Raw genomic sequence first — 20,028 nt, forward strand, 5'->3', positions numbered from 1 at the left:
AGTTTTTTACTGAAAGAATAAATACAGCAAGCAGCACCTTGTGTGAAACATTTAATATAGGTAAAATGATTGTTAATCCTAAGGTTGGTGCAACAAAGATTCCCTCCTGGAAAAAGCTCTACGATAATATCTCCATCTTTTTTATAGACTGTGGTGAAAATACCACAATCATTTGCCGACTCTGCTCCACAGAGCCTCTGGGGGTTGTTCACATTACAATCAGCATCCAAGGTTTTCATTTCCCTCTTGTAGTTTAGTCTGATTTCACTGGAGGAGTCAATGTAGGCTATTTTAACTACATATCAGGTTGCCCTAGTGAAACTTGCCCTTCCAGGTTATTAGCCATGGCTTTTGATACTATTAACCCAGTTCTGAATGATGAGTTCAATACTTCTCTTGCTATAGTTACTGTCCTCAAAAATGGAAACAAGCAGTAGTATAACCATTCTTCACAAAACCATTGGCAGACCCGGCTAACCCTGCTAATTTCAGACTGATTTCTCTACTGCCAGCCGCCTCAAAAACAATATATAAGCTGGTAAATACTTAATTACCCGGATACCTAAAGTACTTTGATCTGAAAAACCCTTCCCAGTCCAGCTTTAGGCCAAGACATAGTACTGAAACAGCACTGTTAGAGGAGGTTTAATCTATTAAGACCTTTTTACATCTAGCCCTGACAACAATCTTGATTCTTCTCGATCTGTCAGCAGCATTGAATACAGTCTCCTACCAGGCACTTCTACGGCAGCTGATAGAGGTGGAGGTAGGCAGATCAGCTCTGCAATGGTTTCACTCATTCCCCTCTGACGAGGGACAGCCTGTATCTTTAGAGCCAATCACCTCAACCCCAGATGAATGGCTTCTCATTAACCCCCGCACTTTTTAATGTGTATTTGGCTCCGCTGGCATCCATCATTGAATCTTACTGCATACAGATAATCTCTTATGCTGATGATACACAGCTTTTCCTGGGGAAAAAGGTTGAGATAGTCCAACTAGCCTTTATGAGATATCAGGTTCATGTGGTGAAGTAGATGAGGAAGAGCTGCTTGACATGCAACTCTGACAATACAGAGATGCTACTGTTTGCACAGACTGTAGATGTCCGGCCCAAAACTGTTGATCAGGGAGGCTAGGTGAGGACGTAGGCTCCATTCCTGAGCCTATAACTGCAGCCAAAAATCTGGGGGGGGGGGTGAAATGTGATAGTAAACTATCTTTCCATTCCCAGATTCTTTCTCTAGTGGGTACTGCTTCTTGCCGCTCTGACTGAGGAAGACTTTGTAGTATGGTGCATGCAACAATAACATCTAGAATTGACTATGCCAATGCCTTGTACTTAGGGTTTTTTAACTACCTTGTAGATCACCTGCAGATAGTTCAAAATGCTTCAGCTAGGTTAATTTTCATTTTAAAGATTTCAAACAGACAACCAGTAGCAACTAATCTATAAACGTTACACTGACTGTCACTGAAGAAATGTATCTGGCACAAACATTAGTGATAGCCTAGGAATCTTTTGATAAAACAACTGCGAATACCTCAGCAACAGGCTTAGCCATTACCAGCCTGTGAGAGTGTTGCAATTATCAGATGTTTGCCTGCTGAAGACACTCAGGTATAGGCTTGTTACTCGATGTGACTTTTCCTTTACTTAGCCCCTACAGCCTGGAAAGAGCTTCCACTCGCTGTGCGTCAAACAGGTTAGGGGAGCCAGTTTAGATCACAGCTCAAAACCTGCCTATTCAATGCTTAGCATCTTGCTTTACTCGTGTCTGCAGTTTACTTCCATCACAGGACACCTTCTGGGCAGCCATGCCCTTTTAAATCTGATTTGACTTGATTTATTTGGGATGCTTCTCATGCTAAGAACTAGAGGAACAGCATCTGGCCATTTCAATGTTGTGGAATAGCACACTTAGTCAACTTTGCTTTCATCGTACTGTTTGCTCTCTCCACATCTGATGGTTCGGGATGGTAAATACTCAGACCTGTAGGAACTCCAAAGCTAGCTGCAAAATATGGAAAATTATCATTAATTACTGGATGTTTTTGATGAAATTTAAATTGTGACTGAAATCCTCCTGTATAATTCTGCTTAGGTTGCTGTATGATTGGGGCTTAAAACACTTTTCCATTGAGCTAACTTGCATTCTGCATGTTTTGCCCAGATGCTGGTATGGCTGGGACTATTGACTGCATCGTTGCATTTTGTCCCACCCGATTAACATTCTGTTGCAGTTTAGGAACCACTTTCAACTCATTTTGAAATTTATTTTGATTAAATCTTCAAGTTCATCCTCAGTGTCCTTGCTTTCCACAAATATGACAAGCTCCCAGTTTGCGTGACATTAATAATATTACCATTATTATCAGTAGAGCCTCTTCCTCTACATCGTGAATCCTCATTTTCATCTTGCACAAGTTACTCGTCTGATTATGGTGCTTCAAAAACTCCTTGATCACCTTTTCAAAAGAATTTTATCTGAGCCATCATCAACTTTTCTTTAGCTGATTTATATTTGAGCATTGCAACAGTCACTACAATACTTTGCCTAGGCAAGGATCTCATCTAACGATTTTGCTTGTCAGCACATTGCACACTCCTGCATATGCGTACTGATCCTGTGTCGCAATCCCTACTCAAAAGCCGAAACCCGCTTACTTTTGCTGAGTTATTAACCCTACTGTGTTACCTGTAAATCTGCATCAATTTCCTTAAATATTCATGCACTGACTCATCTGAATTTTTTCTGCTCTCCAGTTGACTTGTTTCTGAGGAGCCTTTCCATTGAAACACTCTTTCAAACGAAAGGTTTCAGTTCTTCAGCCAATTTTTCAAGCCTTTCAAATACCTGATGAGCACACTTCCCTGCTTCTGTACCCAAAAATGACAATTCATCTTTATTATCATTTGAAATTTTGTCATTAACAATTCGTGTTTTTGCCATGCTTTCCAAATCCTCATTAAATTTGAAAATATTTATCCCCATCACTTTTGTCAATCTATGTAAAGACTAACTGATTCGTTTCTCCGGATATTTTGGTCTACTGCTACAATTTCTCCCACTTGCACAAGTCTCATTATGTGAGGGTAATTTTGCATAAAAAACAAGCGATCCGTGAGCTCAACCTCTCTTTCAGAATTTACTGTTCGTCTTTGATGCATTTGCATAAAACTGAAAAAACACAAGAGAAAGCTAAACATGGCGTCTGTTAAGTGTTGGGCAGGTCCATAAACTGTGTTAAACAGGTATTAGTAAATAATTTATTTTTGACCCTCAAATTTACCTTTTCTCCGCCTTTCTTGGATATGCATGAAGCTTGAGATTCCTGAAATGGGATTAATGTGCTAACAACCTGCTGTATTGTATGCAGATGTATTTAAGAACACCAGAATTATTACCACATAAAATCGTTTTTTGCCTCTACCTTTAACTTTGCCCCCGGATGGATCAGCACACAACCTGCCATGACTAAAGAAGATTAAACAAATGTCTGCCTAATTTCGTGTTGATTTACAAGGCAATGCCGTCGTTTTGTTAAAAAACGTTATTTTTATTTTGTATAACAACCAGCCAGCAAATAATGATTTGATAGTTACCATCGAGACACAGAGAATGTAGTTGCAGTCATAACAGGTTCTCAGTGAGCGTGGCCTTGTTCAAGGTGGACCAAACGGTACATTGACATGCATGTGGTAACAGAAACAGGCATGTCCCATTACATAAATGTGATTGACCACATTAGGTGTCCCACAGGATCCAGTGGATGATATCCATTCCAGCATCATCACAACATTGCACGGTGGCACAGTCGGTGATCGTTGCCCTGTCCACCCTCAAAAGGCAGACGGCAACTAGGCAGCGGCATATCAATGGCACTACACCCCTCGTTCACACATCCTCAGCATCATCGTTCCTCAGGTGCATAAGGTATGCCTGACATGGTCCTCAAATGTCCCTCTTGCGGCTGCAAAACAGCATTAGGGCATGATAAGCATCCACCTAGGTATTGCAGTACGTCGTATCAGTATGCCTTGTAGTGTGGGGAGGGGCCCTTTCATACAACGCATGGCTATTCTGCGCCGCGCCAGTGAGAGACCCAATGCAACAAGCCTTCTGCGGGCCCTCTACATTTCCTTGTCATAGCCTAATAATGCTAAAAGAGGGCAAGATTCCATTGTCTCACTTGTGATCTCCTGCAATACCCGGATTACCGCAAGCCAGAAGCAGTGTATTCCAGGGCAATGCCATGCCACATGTGCGGAGCCGGCACCCTCTGTACCGCAGCATGGACAGCAAGAATCCTCACGCAGGATTAGCGGAGTAGTCGAGCAAGGGTGTAGAACACCCGATTAAGGTATTTGAAGTGTATCAGCTGATGACGGTCATTCAAGAAGATGGTCCGGACCACTAAACAACAACAAACTAATTGCTTGTCACGGACTGCTATTTCCAAATCCTCCTGTCAGTCCATACGAGTCTTAGTGACACCAAGCTGCCAGGCCTCTTGTAAGAATGCATACAACTTAGTGATAGCACGCCATAGTGATGATGCTTGCAGTAAGTTAGAGTGGGTAACTCCAAAAGTTCCGCCAGTGACCCACTCAGAAGAGCCAGCAGCATGTGCTGCACCTTACATTACTGAAACTGCGCTAGAACAGCAGGTGCTTCACACAGAGTACTCACCTGAGCCCGGTCACAGAGTATTCCCTCTTCAAAGAAGTTACCCATACACTTCAGTCCAAGCCCCCAAACAGCGCTCGCCATGGCCCTCTCCTGACCCGCACTGGGCTACATCATGGGGATGCTTGCAAATAAGAACTGGAAGCGGGGCAACACTACCATCTATATGATGGCTATCTTACCTCAAAGAGAAAGGGGCAGACAGATCTAGTGAGCAATTGCCTCAGTGAGGAGCTGCATCTCTTTCCCAAATTCTCCCACATCACTATCTCTGGCTCTGTGTGGACCTGTATACCTAAATATCTCACTGGTTCTGTCGTCCACTGTAATGGATACCCCAGCTGTACTTAGGTCATGGCAGGGGTTAGTGGGAAGATAAGGGATTTATCCTAATTGGTTTGTAACCCAGAGTGATCACCCTACGTGGATGACCTCTATGAGGACTAGAGAGAGATTGGATTCCGGTTTCAGACGCATAAAAGCTTATCATCCACGTAGGGTGACACTATCAGATTATAATGTGGGAAGTGTATACATTGGTGGGTGTCGAGTCGTGCAGCAGGCGCGCGGCTTGAAATAATGAAACTGAGGCAGTGTAACATCAACGGTCGCTTTACTCACCAACTCGGCTTTGCATTAAACCTTTCCAGCCTTTCCCCTTTTAATTATACCCTCCCCTCCGTCTTCCTGGTGCGATCCATCTCGCCCCTTAGTCCAGGTGTGTTCACTCGCCCACCACTTCCGCTTCCACCATAGTGGTGTTGGCCAGTTCCGGTGTCAACACTACATCCCTCCCCAACGGGGAAGAGAGGAATAAAATGTAAAATGAAACAAAACAAAATAGAAAATGAGATGCTGCCACGGTCCTTGTGGTATCTGGCAAAAACTGAAAGTTTTCCATTCACTTTGGACCTCCTCCACTAATGTCAGTCACACGTGAAATCTGCATACCGCCGAGAGGGGCCTGGGTTGTGCCTCAGCATGTATCTCCCTCTCCCAGATCGATCTGACTCTAGGATCCCCTCCGCTCTCTGGTTGGTTCCATTTCTCCTGCGGGTTGGTTTTGCACTTGTTCGGATGCTGGGTGAGGTGTCTGGTGTTCCGTGGTGGTTTCCGCTCCTTTGCTTGCCACCTCTGGGCATGCGGGTTCCACGTCAGAGTCTGCCCTTTCATCTGTGCTGCTCCTGTCGTTTTTGCTGGGTAGCGTTTGGGATAAACGTTTGAAAAGTGCCATGTTGCGGGTTACTGTCTCTGGCCCTCGCCGGGCTGTCACCATGGTGCCTTTCACGGCAGTCACAGTCCACAGCCGTGTTTCGAAAGGTAGGCGGAACTTTCCTCCTGGGTGGCGGTCTTTTACCAGGACAGCATCACCTACTCGCACAGTTATTGTTCAGGCTCTCCGTTTCCTGGAGGCATATGCATTTGTGTTGGCTCTCCTTGCTGCAGACCTGTCCGGTGGCGTTGGTTGTGTTGGCCACAATGGGTGATGTGGGATGGCATCCGTTACAGTTCTGCCGAAACAGAATTGACTAGGGGTGGCTCCGGTGGTGGCGTGGGGCGTGACCGTGTATTCCCTTAGGAAGGCATACATTGCTCTTTCCGGGTTCTCAGCTCCTGCCACAGCAATGCGGATAACTTTGTTTAGGGTTTTGACAAATCTCTCCACCTCTTCATTTGCTTGCGGCCATGGAGGTGTGATGCGCCGATGTTTGGTGTTTGTGGATGCTAGGAAATCCGCCCACTCATGGCTGTTGAAGGGAGGGCATTGTCCGTGCGCACCTCTCCGAAGAACCCATGCGTGGCCATACATTTTTCAAATTTGGGGATGACTGTATGTGCGGATGTTGAGTGTACCACCTTGAGTTCCAGGTAGCGCGAATAGTCATCCACAACGATGATCATGTGGGATCCGTCAGGGAGACTCCCAAAGTCTGTGCTTACTCTTTGCCATGGTGCTGAGGGCCCTTGCTCTTTGATGACCGGTGCTGGGGAGTCTGGGGAGCTGCTGGCTTGACAGACGAGGCACCTTTTGACTGTGTCTTCCACCAGTTTGTCCAAACCTGGGAAACACATCTTGTTCCTGAGGCGGGCCTTCGATTTGACGATGCCTTGGTGGGCTCCGTGCGCGAGGGGATGGAATTAATAGGCAGAACCCTCTCAACAGGCAGCCTTCCTCGCTCACAGAGAGCTCATGGCGTATGTGGAATAGTGCATGCAAACAGGCTTGGGCCTCTTGTGTGCGGAATGTGTCTGGGTGTTGGAGCAGCCGCCATTATCCAGTCTGGGTGGCTGCTATGGCAATTTGTAGACACTCGTCCTGGTTGGTTGCTGTCACCACTTCACTGAGTGGTATGGGCAGGGGTTGTGCTCGCTCTACCACCAACCACACATATTCTTCTGTTTCTTGGGCCCCTTCCACTTCTTGGCGGGTGTGCCGGGATAGAAAATCCGCAGGGTTCTTCGTGGCCGGTTGGTACTTGAGTGTGAAGTCATATTCTTGGAGCTGTAGGATCCACTTCTCGATTCTCAGCGGTGGCTTTGAGGATGACCCTTTGAAAAGGGGCAGTAGGGGCTTATGGTCGGTCACCACCGAGAAGGACTTGCCGTACAGATAGTGATGGAAATGGCGGCACCCCCAGTGGATGGTGATGGCTTCCCGTTCAATTTGCGAGTACCTCTGCTCCGTTGGCGTGAGTGTGCGGCTGGCAAAGGCGATGGGGGCCCACTCTCCACAGTCTTGTTTCTGAGCCAGCACTGCTAGGCCCGTGGGACTGGCCTTGACTACTAGCTGTGAGTTGCGTTGAGGGTAAAAAAATGCTAGCGTGGTGTCAGCAGAAAGTGTGCTTTTTGTGGCCTGGAAGGCATTCTCTTGCTCCTCGCCCCATTCCCATTGGCGGTTTGCTTGCGTCAGTTGTCACAGGGGCCCTGTGATGTCTGCAAGATTTTTCATGAAGCGGTCGCAGTATGTGACCATGCCCAAAAAGCTTCGGACTCCTGAAACCGACGTGGGTGCTGGGGCTTCCTGCATGTCTCTGACCTTGAGGGGGTCTGGTCCGACTCCGTGTTTGGGGAATCGTTACCCGAAAAAGCAGATCTCTTCTTTTAGGAACTAACATTTATCCCGGTGGAGCGTTAGTCCTCGTTTTTCTACCTGGCGAATACAGTTCGCAGCCTCTTTAGGTGTGTTTCGACGGTGGGGGCGTGGACCAGAATGTCATCGCTGACGTTTAGGACTCTTGGGAGTCTTTGCAGTACTTCCTTTATGACATGTTGGAAGACCTCCGCCGCGCTGGAGATGCCGAAGTTTAGCCTCTTATATCACCACAGACCACTGTGGGTGGAGAATGTGGTTATGGGCAGTGACTCGGGATGTAACATGATCTGGTAGTATCCTGAGCGGAGAGCCATTTTAGAGAACCAGTACGACCCTGTTAGCTCGCTGAGGATGTCATCTATTGTTGGGGTCAGGTGCCTTTCTCTTTTGATTGCCAGATTTGGCATGTGCATGTCAACGCAGTTCCAGACTGCGTCAGGTTGCTTGAGCTTCCTTGCAATAGCGATCGGAGATACCCATGATATGGGGCTTGAGACCCTTTCAATGATCCCTGCCTGTTCCAGGACTTGGAGTTCGCGTTCAACTTTGGGGCGAAGGTGGAATGCCACTCTGCGATGCCTGAGGGCTGTAGGGGTGACTGACTTGTCAATGTGGAGCCGGAGCGGGGGTCCCTTTAGGCAGCCGATGCCCTCAAACAGGGCGCTGAATTCCTGTGTCAGGTCTTGGAGTGCGTTTACATGTATGCTAAATGCAAAATGTACGAGGTCCTGGGCAGTTTGGCAGCCGCGCAGGAATCCTGCACGTCTTTGGAGCAGTAAATTTTTGTGGCTTTTACGTGGCATCATGGGAGATTTCGGTTGTGAATGCCCCTGCTATTTGTAGGGGGTCGGCTGCTCCCAATAGCGAAGACTTGTACGTTTGTGGGTTGGAGTGGCGGTAACGGTTTGGGTAGATTGCTGTATATGTCCATGGCCATTAGATTTATGGAGGCGCCCGTGTCTACCAGTGCTGGTATTGGAGATCCCTGGATCATAACTTGGCATGTGGGCAGACGTCTGCTACTGACAGCGTGTACTACGTGAACTGTGCGTTGGTCGTTGTCCATGTCACTGTCTGAGTCTGGGTCTAGCGTGGTTTCGACCATTTTGACTGTCTTTCTTGTGGTGTTAGTTGCCGGTTTTGGTGTGGATCTGCAGACTTTCGCAAAGTGGTTGGGTTTTCCGCATGCGCTGCACGTTTTGCCCCGCGCTGGGCAGGTGGTTGGGTGTGGTGCTGGGCCGCCGCACCACTTGCATGGCCTGCCTTTTAGCCTCCCTTTGTAGTTGTTTCCTTTTTGTTGTGGTGTACTGGCCGTCACCGCGTTGGCTGCCTCTGCTTTCACCTGTGCCGTTGGCGTTTGTTCCATGTGCACCGCTCGAGCCCGCAATAGTTCCTGAGATCATCCGAGTGTGAGGATGTCCTTCATGGGCATGTTCGGTTGTTGCAGGATGCGCTCTCGGTGTTTTGATGACGAGCATCCTTGGATGAACTGTGTCCTAATTTCGTCCTCCTCGTCGGGCAGCGTGCAGATGCTGGCTAGTTCCTTCAACCTGGCGTAGAAGACGTCGACGGACTCATCAGTTATTTGGCGGGCTTGCCATAGCAGGAATCTTTCGTAATCCGGGTTTGCATAGGGCTCAAAATGTGCAGTAATTGCCCCTTTCAGGGTCTCGTAGGTCCGTGGCCTCGCTTCAGTTACTGACTTAAAGACTTTGTGGATGTCCGCTCCACCAATATGGAGAAGAAGGGGTCTTTGCCTTTCTGGTTGGACATCCAGGGCTTCGAAATATGTTTCGAGGCGCTCCACCCAGACTTTCCACCTCGCTGCTTGGGTGGGGGGTGCGCCTGTGATGGTGAAAGGTTCCAGTGGTGGTATGCCAGCCATTGTGAGGGGAAATTGGTTGCAGTGACGTAGTGTGTGTAGGCCTGATGTTTATTTAGGTTTGTCTTGTGTAGCTAGACTTGAGGTACTATATTTTGATTAATTGTGTCCTTCCTTCCCCCTTCTTTGTTATTTTTTTATTTTTATTTTTTAGACCAAACAGGTGAACTGTGAGCTGGCAGAGGCTCTCTTTATTTATTTTTTCTGACAGTCTTTGTCCTTGAGACGTTGAAAAGTGTTCCACCTGATTGTGCATGCAGGATCTGTGTGCTGCGGCCAGACCTTGCCTAGTCTGCAGAGCTGCAGAGCAAAATGTGTGACGTAGGCCGGGGGTGTGTCATTGAAATTTCTCACCTCCTCCGGGTGGACGCCGGGGTCTGGGCGTGTCTCCGCGGGAGATTTCCTGGAGCGCGACCGGTGCCGAATCCAGGCGAGTTGCTGAGCCTCGTCGGAGTCTGGGGCCGCTGTCAACGGCGATCGCGGGCATCTGGCTGTGCACGCCGCTACGTCCGAATTCAGTTGCGGCGATCACTCGGCAGTGCAGGTATGGTTGGGGAGGCGGCCGACAGGTACAGGAACTGGTGCCGGTCGTCGCACAGTGCTGGGTTGAGTTGGTGGGGCCCCAGCTGATTACTTGGTGCTCGTGGGGTGGTGCAGCTACCGGTCACGGTAGGCCCACCTTGTCGCCAATTGTCGAGTCGCGCAGCAGGCGCATGGCTTGAAATAATGACACTGAGGCAGTGTAACATCAACAGTCGTTTTACTCATCAACTCGGCTTTGCATTAAACCTTTCCCGCCTTTCCCCCTCCGTCATCCTGGTGCGATCCATTTCGCACCTTAGTCCTTAGTCCACTCGCCCACCACTTCCGCTTACATCTTAGTAGTGCTGGCCAGTTCCGGTGTCAACACTACAGTGACCATGGTATTTGCATAGTGCACAAGCCAAGGGCTCAGCCACAAGTGGATCCAACAGCGGGGAAAGGGGCAGCCCTGGTAGGTGCCTCTCATGAAAGGTATTGGGTCTGACAGCACGCAAATTTTGCTCAGCTCTTTTCTGAAGGGGATGGAGGAGACCTAGAGGGCCCCCACCCTTAGATCCCAGCTCTAAGTTGATCAGCTTTTCTCCATTATCAGCCAACAGAATTGCTGGAGTGACGCAAATTTCTAAAAAGACCCCAAATTAGTACGGAAATATTCATCTATGGCCCAAGCAAGCTCTTCGCGAAACACAATGTCCAGCAAGGAATACTGTGGGAACCGTCGGGAAAAAACAGTGGGTTGTAGGATGTCTAGGTCCAGAACCAGCAAAACTGGAGAATGGTCAGAGTATGTGCGTGGTAGATGTTTGCAGAGCTGAACATGAGACACCAGGCTGCGAGCCAAAAGCCAATAATCGATGCACATGTGTATATCGTAGACAGTAGAATAATGGGTATACCCTCTGCCCGCAGGGAATCTATAGCCCCAGACATCTAACAGACAACAATGGTCGGTGATAGCTGTGATGACAAGGGCTGTAGCCGAGGGCTACCAGGATGGGCCCCGGATCATCACAGGATCACTACGTTCAGGGTTTAGGGCCTGTTAGAGCCCTCCCCTCTTCCGCGTAGCGAGCGGGGGCGGTGTAGTTGTCCGACCGACAGGCTCGGCCTGTTTTCCCTGCTGCATTTAAGCGGAGGGGGATGCGGCCGTGCAGCAGACGCACGCAGCGGGTGTGCCGCTGACACGCCTAAGGCAAGCCTGTCTGCGCCCATCTGCACCCGAATGAGGCCAGGGGCCGGACACTCTGCTTCAGGGAGGTGCTCCACTACACTTCAAAAATACTCCAGACAGGAGCTTCTTGATATTGATGCCAGGAAGACTCATAAGGGTTGCGCTCAAGTTGATCCTAACCTTATTGGGATATGGAGATGTGAGACATGTTCCTGGGACCTCGCAGTTTCACCCAATAATGATAGCCTTCCATCAAAGCAAATGACTGTTTCGTTATGCAGAAATCAAAGAGGTGAGACTAGGCAACTTATTATATGTGGCTTAATTAATGCCCGATCACTGGGCCGACACTGTTTAAAAATAAGGGAACTGATTGAATCCTCCAACTTAGATTGCCTTTTTATCACAGAAACTTGGGCTAGAGAAGATTCTAATCCTGATTTCTTGGCTGCCTCACCCCCTGGCTATTTATTCGCCAGACTTGAGAGGTTGGGGAAGCGGGGAGGCGGGCTTACAGCAATTGTCAGGAGCAATCTAACCTGTACATTCGAAGATATCAGTGTCAAGCCGGCTGTCTGTGAAGGGGCCTATTTCAAGCTATGATTTCTATACTCCATTCTTTTTGAGGGCCTTTTAATCTATCGCCCCCCCCCCCCTGGACCCCAAGAATGATTTTCTTTCTTCGTGGCCTGCTATAATTGAACCTTTCGCCATGACCCCGAAGGACATCGTACTGGGGGATTTTATTATTCAACTAGAGGATAAACGGGACCTGGCAACTAGGGAGTCTCTTGACCTGATGTCAGGCCTCGACTGGGCTCTCACTGACTTGTCCGCGTCTCACCGCACAGGACATACACTAGATGGCATATTCATCTGTCATGATAGTCTGACTAGCCTAGAAAACACTGCCCTGGATTGGACAGATCACCATTTGTTGACCTTCAAGTTAGCCTGTACTAGGCCAGCTATTAAAATGCCTACTGCCCCTAGGTTAGGTAGGAAATGGCATAATGTAGAGGAGAAGAGCCTGACCAGGGCCCTTAAGTCTGGATGGGAATATACAAGAGAACGGAGCCTCTCCAAGCTGGAAGGCTTTGATTCGGGGCTCAGGCCTGCCATTGATACGCTTGCCCCATTGGTGAAATTAAGTCCCAGGCTGGTGCGGACCCTCTCCTCTCCATGGTACTCAGAGGAACTTAAGAACCTACAGAGACTATATCGTCATCAGGAACGTAAATGGAAGGCCCATGAGACTGTAGCAGAGAGTCAAGCTCAGGGCCTCTCTTGAGGACTATAAATCAGCAATTGTAAAAGCTAAAACAGAATACTTCTCTCGTAAAACCAGGGAAGCACAGAACGGTTCTAAGGAACTTTTTAAAGTGGTTCGCTCCCTGACCCACCCGCCAGTCTCCTCCCGGCTGGAGAACTCTCCCACCTTTTGCCAAAGAGTCATGGACTTTTTCAAGAATAAAATTATTCAGCTGCACGCAAATTTTGCTCATCTCTTTTCTGAAGGGGATGGAGGAGACCTAGAGGGCCCCCACCCTTAGATCCCAGCTCTAAGTTGATCAGCTTTTCTCCATTATCAGCCAACAGAATTGCTGGAAGGCGTAAAGTCACCCAATGACCCTTGACCCCCCCCCTCCAAGGATACTAAAGCTAGTGTCTGACCTGGTCTCTGCTGCCTTGGAACTGGTCTATTCTGACAATTTAAGGGAAGGGTACTTCTCTCCCGCCTGGAAGGAATCCATTGTGATCCCTCTTATACAGAAATCTAGTGCCAAACACAATGACTTGACAAATTTACAACCCATCTCCCTTCTACCTACCACGGCCAAGATATTAGAAAAACACTTCAACACCGAAGTGGCTGATTTTCTTCAGGCCAGTGGCGGACTAGACCCCTCTCAACCTGGGTTCCGTCAAGCCCACAGTACAGAATCTGCTCTGCTATCTTCGGCAGATATTATTTGGAGAAGAGCGGATCAGGGGGAGGGGACCATTCTTGCTCTATTGGATCTTTCCGCAGCATTTGACACTGTTTCCCCTCAACTGCTGATCCAGCGGCGCCATCAGGCTGGAGTAAGAGAGAAGGCCCTTGATATTTTGAAATCGTTCCTGACAGATAGATCGATTATGGTGAGCTGCGGCGATTTCAAGCCCACACCATTTTAACTCCCTTGTGGTGTGCCTCAAGGGTCTTCACTCAGGCCCACCTTATTTAACCGTTATGTTGTGTCTCTGGTCAGACTGGTCCGTTCATTTGGCTTCCAAGTGGTGTCTCATGCGGATGATATGCAGTTAATTATTCCTGTCAAGCATAACTAGGAGGAGGTGGCAGACAGATTTCATGATTGTATGAGTAAGATCAATAGTTGGATGAGCCATAACTGCCTCAAAATGAATGGAGAAAAGACGGAAATTCTTTTCTTTGGCACTGACACTAATTTATTGAGCCCACGTTGGTGACCAAAGTCTTGCAATGAGTGTCCAGTCCCGAGCCCTTCGGCCAGGAATCTCTGTATCGTATTCAACAGGACTTTATCATTTGAGCAACAAGTCAACCACACAGTAAAATGTTGCTACTGGTCAATTAAAATGTTAACGAAAATCTTCCCTTTTTTTCAGGAAGAACTTAAAATTGTGGTTATCCTAGCTTTTGTCATTTCTAAATTAGATTACTGCAACGCTCTCATGTTGAACATTAGCAAGGCCGCCCTCCATAGACTACAGCTTATTCAGAATGCAGCGGCCCGCCTTGTCCTGGATCTACCTCGATCCGCATCGGCTAGTAGGAGCATGAGACAACTCCACTGGCTACCAGTGGAGAAACGGATTAAGTTTAAGACACTCTTCCTTACTTATAAGGCTTACCAGCAGGAGGGCTGCACCTACCTGAGCTCGGTCTTACAGCCCTACCAGCCCTGTCGTCAGCTTAGATCTGCTACTCTCCAATTTATCTCAGTGTCCCGCTACCATTGGGCTCGATGGGGGAATAAAGCTTTCTCAGCGGTGGTAGCGAGACTATGGAATACACTTCCGCCATCAATCAGGCAGGTGGAGACGTATCCACGCTTTAGAAAGCAACTTAAAACCTGGCTATTTTCGCATTAGACAGAACGCATCATTTTGCAGTCTTAGGGGGCCAGGGTCGGCGGGAGCACTGCGACAGGCCAGCGGTGCCCCGCAGGGCATTCTGACCGCGGCGGTTCGGCCGCGGTCAGATGCGGAAAACCGGCGGTCTCCCGCCGGTTTTCCACTGCCCTTGTGAATCCTCCATGGCGGCGGAGCGCGCTCCGCCGCCATGGGGATTCTGACACCCCCTACCGCCATCCTGTTCCTGGCGGGTCTCCCGCCAGGAACAGGATGGCGGTAGGGGGTGCCGCGGGGCCCCTGGGGGCCCCTGCAGTGCCCATGCCAATGGCATGGGCACTGCAGGGGCCCCCGTAAGAGGGCCCCACTTTGTATTTCAGTGTCTGCTATGCAGACACTGAAATAAGTGACGGGTGCCACTGCACCCGTCGCACCTTCCCACTCCGCCGGCTCAATTCTGAGCCGGCGTCCTCGTGGGAAGGATGATATGCCCTGGGCTGGCGGGCGGCCTTTTGGCGGTCGCCCGCCAGCCCAGGGCAAATCCCAAAATACCCTCAGCGGTCTTTCGACCGCGGAGCGGTATTTTGGTGGGGGAAGTCTGGCGGGCGGCCTCCGCCGCCCGCCAGACTCAGAATCACCCCCTTAGTGTTTTATTTTCTGGTTCAGGATTCCTTCGACTTACTGTTTTCTCTAGTGCTTCGATGCTGCGGCTGGAATGCGCTCTACAAATACTACAATACAATACAATCTAACAGACAACAATGGTCGGTGATAGCCGTGATGACATGGGCTGCAGCCGAGGGCTGCCAGGATGGGCCCGGGAGCCATCCATATCCGGAGATAACACACAATTAAACTTGCCACCGCAAATCTGAAGCAGGTCCCCATATTGAGGAAGCCTAGCACCCACAGCATAGAAAAACTTTGGATCATTATAGGATAACCCCACTAAAAATACGGCAAAGTAATCTTTGTGACATCACGCCACTACGAATTGGCCCTCCGGGTCCACACAAACATTCTGAAGCTTGATCATCTCAGTCACACCAGGCCCATATTAACACATCACTCGCATGTTTACTCATGAGTCTCTACGTGAACAGTCCACTACCCGGGCTAGGTGTGTTTCCTGCAAAACATCTACATCAACTTTATGTTGCTGGTTGTACAGTATCACTTTATGAATTTTCCTGCGGTTGTTCAGTTCCCGTACATTGCATGTAAGGAAGTTCCATTGCAATGGGAGCCCTGCATCTGCTGCGACATTTAACACTTTGTCAACCATAGCCACGCTGTGCTAAATAAAGAAGCCAAACAAACTGCAGGCCTTGTAGCGCTATTGGCACTCGCCAGTGCAAAGTAAGTAGTAGTACAAAATTCAATCCACCACCCACCCACACAGGCGCCCCATAACAAATGGCACCGCTGTACATCACACACCACAGATCCACTCGACACCCCTAGTGTAAGACCCCAAGATAAACAATGTGGTGCAAACATGGGAACAGTTATTGCAGCTGAGCGCCCCTGCTACATAAAGTACCAATCTTCCGTACATCAATCACAGACACATAGATCCAGCTTTCAACCACCAATGAAGACCATAACATAAACTTAATGCCAGCATAATGGCAACTGACACCCATGACTCACAATCAGTCCACAGAGAGAGCAATCATGATAGCCCACGAAGGGCCGGCACATCTAGCAGCTACCGCAGCTCCCCCAAGTTCTCCACACCCAGCACCAGGACAGTAGAGCAGACTACCAACTCACAGTGGCAGCATGAACATATTGAACATTGAACGAGGGAAACAGTGCAGAAGAGAGGAGAGTAACAGAACAGTTACGAGGTTAGGTAAAATGGGAAATAAGAAAGACAGTGGTCCAACCCCTCTAAGTCCTGAGAGGCCTCTAGCTCATACTTTTCTGACCACAGTGAACGCCGACAAGCGCCTGCCACGTCTTGCTGCTTAAGGAATCGCTGCAGGAGTTTGGGGGTCTCTGAAAGTCTTGGTTTTCCCATCTGCGGTTACACTTAAGCGAGCTGGGTAAAGCAAAGCGTAGTCTAGTTTCAGTTCTTGTAGCTTACGATAAGCTCGGAGAAACTGTCTCTGCAACTCTTGGACATATTGTGTAAAGTCAGGGAAAATGGACAGCTCAGTGCCCTCGTAGCGAAGTGTCCCAATTCCCAGGACCGGCGGAGCGTCGTGTTGCAGCCATGGTAGTTGAACAGTCTTGCGACAATTGGGTGGGCCTCGCCCCCAGCACTACATGAGGGGCAAGAGAGCGGTGAGCACGCTCCACTACAAAGATGTCAGAAAAGGTCTCAAGTGAATGAGAAGTCGTTCAACGACGGTCTCCATGTTCCCAACATTTGTGTATTCTGGTAGGCCCACTATACATAGACTGTTTTGACAGGAGATAGCTTCTAAATCTTCTGTGTTGGCCTGCAATGTAGTAAGTGTATTTTCCAGCTGTTTCTGTGTCTCCCAAGCAAAGGCCTGCTTGTCCCGGAAAGCGCCGGCCCGCCAAGTTGAAACTGCTGCGCCGCCGCCAATGTGGCCGCACTCCCGCAGTGTCTATTTGGAGATCCCCGCCGGCCCAGTGGGGATCTCAGCCGCAACACGGAAGCCGGCTCCAAATGGAGACGGCGGTGTTGCGGTGGTGTGACAGGTGCAGTTGCACCCGTTGCGCTAACAGACAGTGAAAAGCTCTATGGGGTTGTGGCAGGGGCCCCCTGGGCCACAGGCATGGGCAGTGCAGGGGCCCCCACGGGCCCCGCGACTCCCCTTTCCGCCAGCCTTTTCATGGAGGTTCATACCGCCATGAAAAGGCTGGCGGGAGGGGGACTCGTAATGCCCTGCGCTGCCCTGGGGGATTACAACCGCCGGGACCAATGTGGTGGGAAACCGCCGGTCCCAGTGGTGTGACCGCGGCGGAAGTAATCCCATGTGAAGCACCACCAGCCTGTTGGCAGTGCTTCCGTCAAAACAGCCCTGGCGGTCTTTGACCGCCAGCGTTGTAATGAGGGCCTATATCTAGCTGTAGATTCCTTACTTTAGAATGTCCCAGGCGTCAGACTGGATCCGGAAACTTTTGCTTGAGCAATACCTCTGCGAACACCGTTGGGTGGCTCGCATGGCATCGCCGGCGTTGGATATGGCATCACGGTCACCTATATAGGAGCCACCCAGGCACACGGATGTCAGTAACTTTTTCACGACTTTCCACGCCAGGAGTGCAGAGCCACTAAATAAACTGACAAGTGTGTGTCCAATATTTAGGGCCCTTAAAAGGATCATCCTTGCCCTAGCAAATGAGTCTGCAGAGCGGGAAGGCATAGGTGGGTATAAGAAATCTGCAGTTAGATATAGGGGGTCATTACAACATTGGCGGTAAATGCCGCTTACTGCCGTGCAGAAGACCGCCAACACACCGCCGCGGCCGCGGAATTCCGCCAAAGCTATTATGACCCACAGCACGGAATCCACCAAAATTCAGACACCCACACAAGTCCGCCACACCAAAGGTCAGTGATAAACTGGCGAAAACAAATCCTCCACCGTCACGCCAACAGAAATACGCACACACTATCACGACACACGAATCCACGCGGCGGTCTTTCAACAGCGGTATTCCATTGGCGGTACACACCGCCGCGCTCAAAATACACACACATTTACAAAACACATCCACATTGGACAATTCAAAATACACAGACCTGATACACATACACACACCACTCCCACACACCCAATACAATATAAAACACAAACCCACATCACCCACAAACCCCTACGACCAGAATCACTGAGAGAAGGCCAGCGAGAGACACTACAAACTACTACCAAGCATCCACAGGCACACAATACCATCACCCACAGAACTTCCACGCACCTCACACAACACACCACTATATATCAGCACACTTATCACCACATATATCACCCCACACATCACCCGCACCACCCCATGGCACGGCAAAGACACCCCAGGTTCTCTGAGGAGGAGCGCAGGGTCATGGTGGAGGAAATCGTCCGGGTAGAGCCACAGCTATTCGGGTCACAGGTGCAGCACACCTCCATAGCTAGGAAGATGGAGCTATGGCGAAGAATAGTGGACAGGGTCAACGCAGTGGGACAGCACCCAAGAAATCGGGATGACATCAGGAAGAGGTGTAACGACCTACGGGGGAAGGTGCGATCCATGGTCTCAAGACACCACCTTGCGGTTCAGCGGACTGGCACCAGACCCCCACCTCCTCCCCCACAACTAACAACATGGGAGGAGCAGGTCTTGGCGATTCTGCATCCTGAGGGCCTCGCAGGAGGAGATGGAGGAATGGACTCTGGTAAGTCAAAGCTTTACTATTACATCCCCCACCCTACATGCATGCTATCACATACCACCACCCTCACCCCAACCCCCATCACTCCAACTCCTCACAAATGTCCCAATATCACAAACCACACATCCCAACACCAAGCCCTGCATGCAACAACAAAGCATGGACACCCATCACCAAAGCATGGCCACTACAGATACCCATACACCCCCCTAAACCACCATCACACAAGGTCCCACACAGGAATGCAAGCACTGGGGTACACGGTCACCCACCTATTGTACACCATGCCACACACAGATGTAATAAAGATCCTTTTATACCCCTGCAGGACCCCTAACCAACGTCACCGGACAGGAGGGTCCACACATGTCCACACCACCAACAGAAGAGACCAACAGCACCTCTGTCCAACTGGATCTAGATGACCAGCCCAGCCCATCGGGGACCTCGGGACAGTCGGTTCCCCTCACACAGTCACAGGCCACTACAGAGCTTCCTCCCTCTGGAAACACCAGCACATCACCCACCCAGCGGGCCCATACCTCTGTCCCCAGGACACGTCAAGGAGCAGTGTGTCCATCACTACAGGGAACCCAGGCTAACCCACCACCCCAACAACAACAGGGACCTGGGGGCAGTGGTAGTGGGCACACGGTCCAGGGGACGGAGGCCCAGGAACACAGGGGAACTGGGAGGGCTGCTGTGCGTCAGGGGGAGGACAGGACAAGGGAACCCACTCTCCATGAGGCCCTCTCCTCCATCATGGGAGCCTACCATCACTCCCAGGAGACGATGGCAACGGTACTGGCCAAGTTTCAGGAGACCCAGCGCCTGCAGGAGGAACAGTATTTAGGCTTCAGGGAGGAACTCAGAAACATCAATTCCACCCTGGGCACCATCGTAGGGGTGCTGAAGGAAGTACTCAACACCAGGAGGGACACTGTGGCACAACAAGGGGCCCCTGACACTAGCATGGACGATGAACTGCCCACCACCTCCGCTCTAGTGGACAGGACGCCCCGCCACAGGACCACCACACCAGCACCCCACCCCCTGCAGAGGGAGAACCACCCCGCAAACGGTCCCTGAGATCCAGGACAAAGACAGAGAACGATGCCAAGACCCCCGCCAAGAAATGAGACCACCCTGAATGTCATCTTTCTGTCCCACTTTGTCACCCTGTCCATCCTCAAACTGCCC

The sequence above is a fragment of the Pleurodeles waltl genome, chromosome 7 (assembly GCF_031143425.1).
Source record: "Pleurodeles waltl isolate 20211129_DDA chromosome 7, aPleWal1.hap1.20221129, whole genome shotgun sequence".
Classification (NCBI taxonomy): Eukaryota; Metazoa; Chordata; class Amphibia; order Caudata; family Salamandridae; genus Pleurodeles; species Pleurodeles waltl.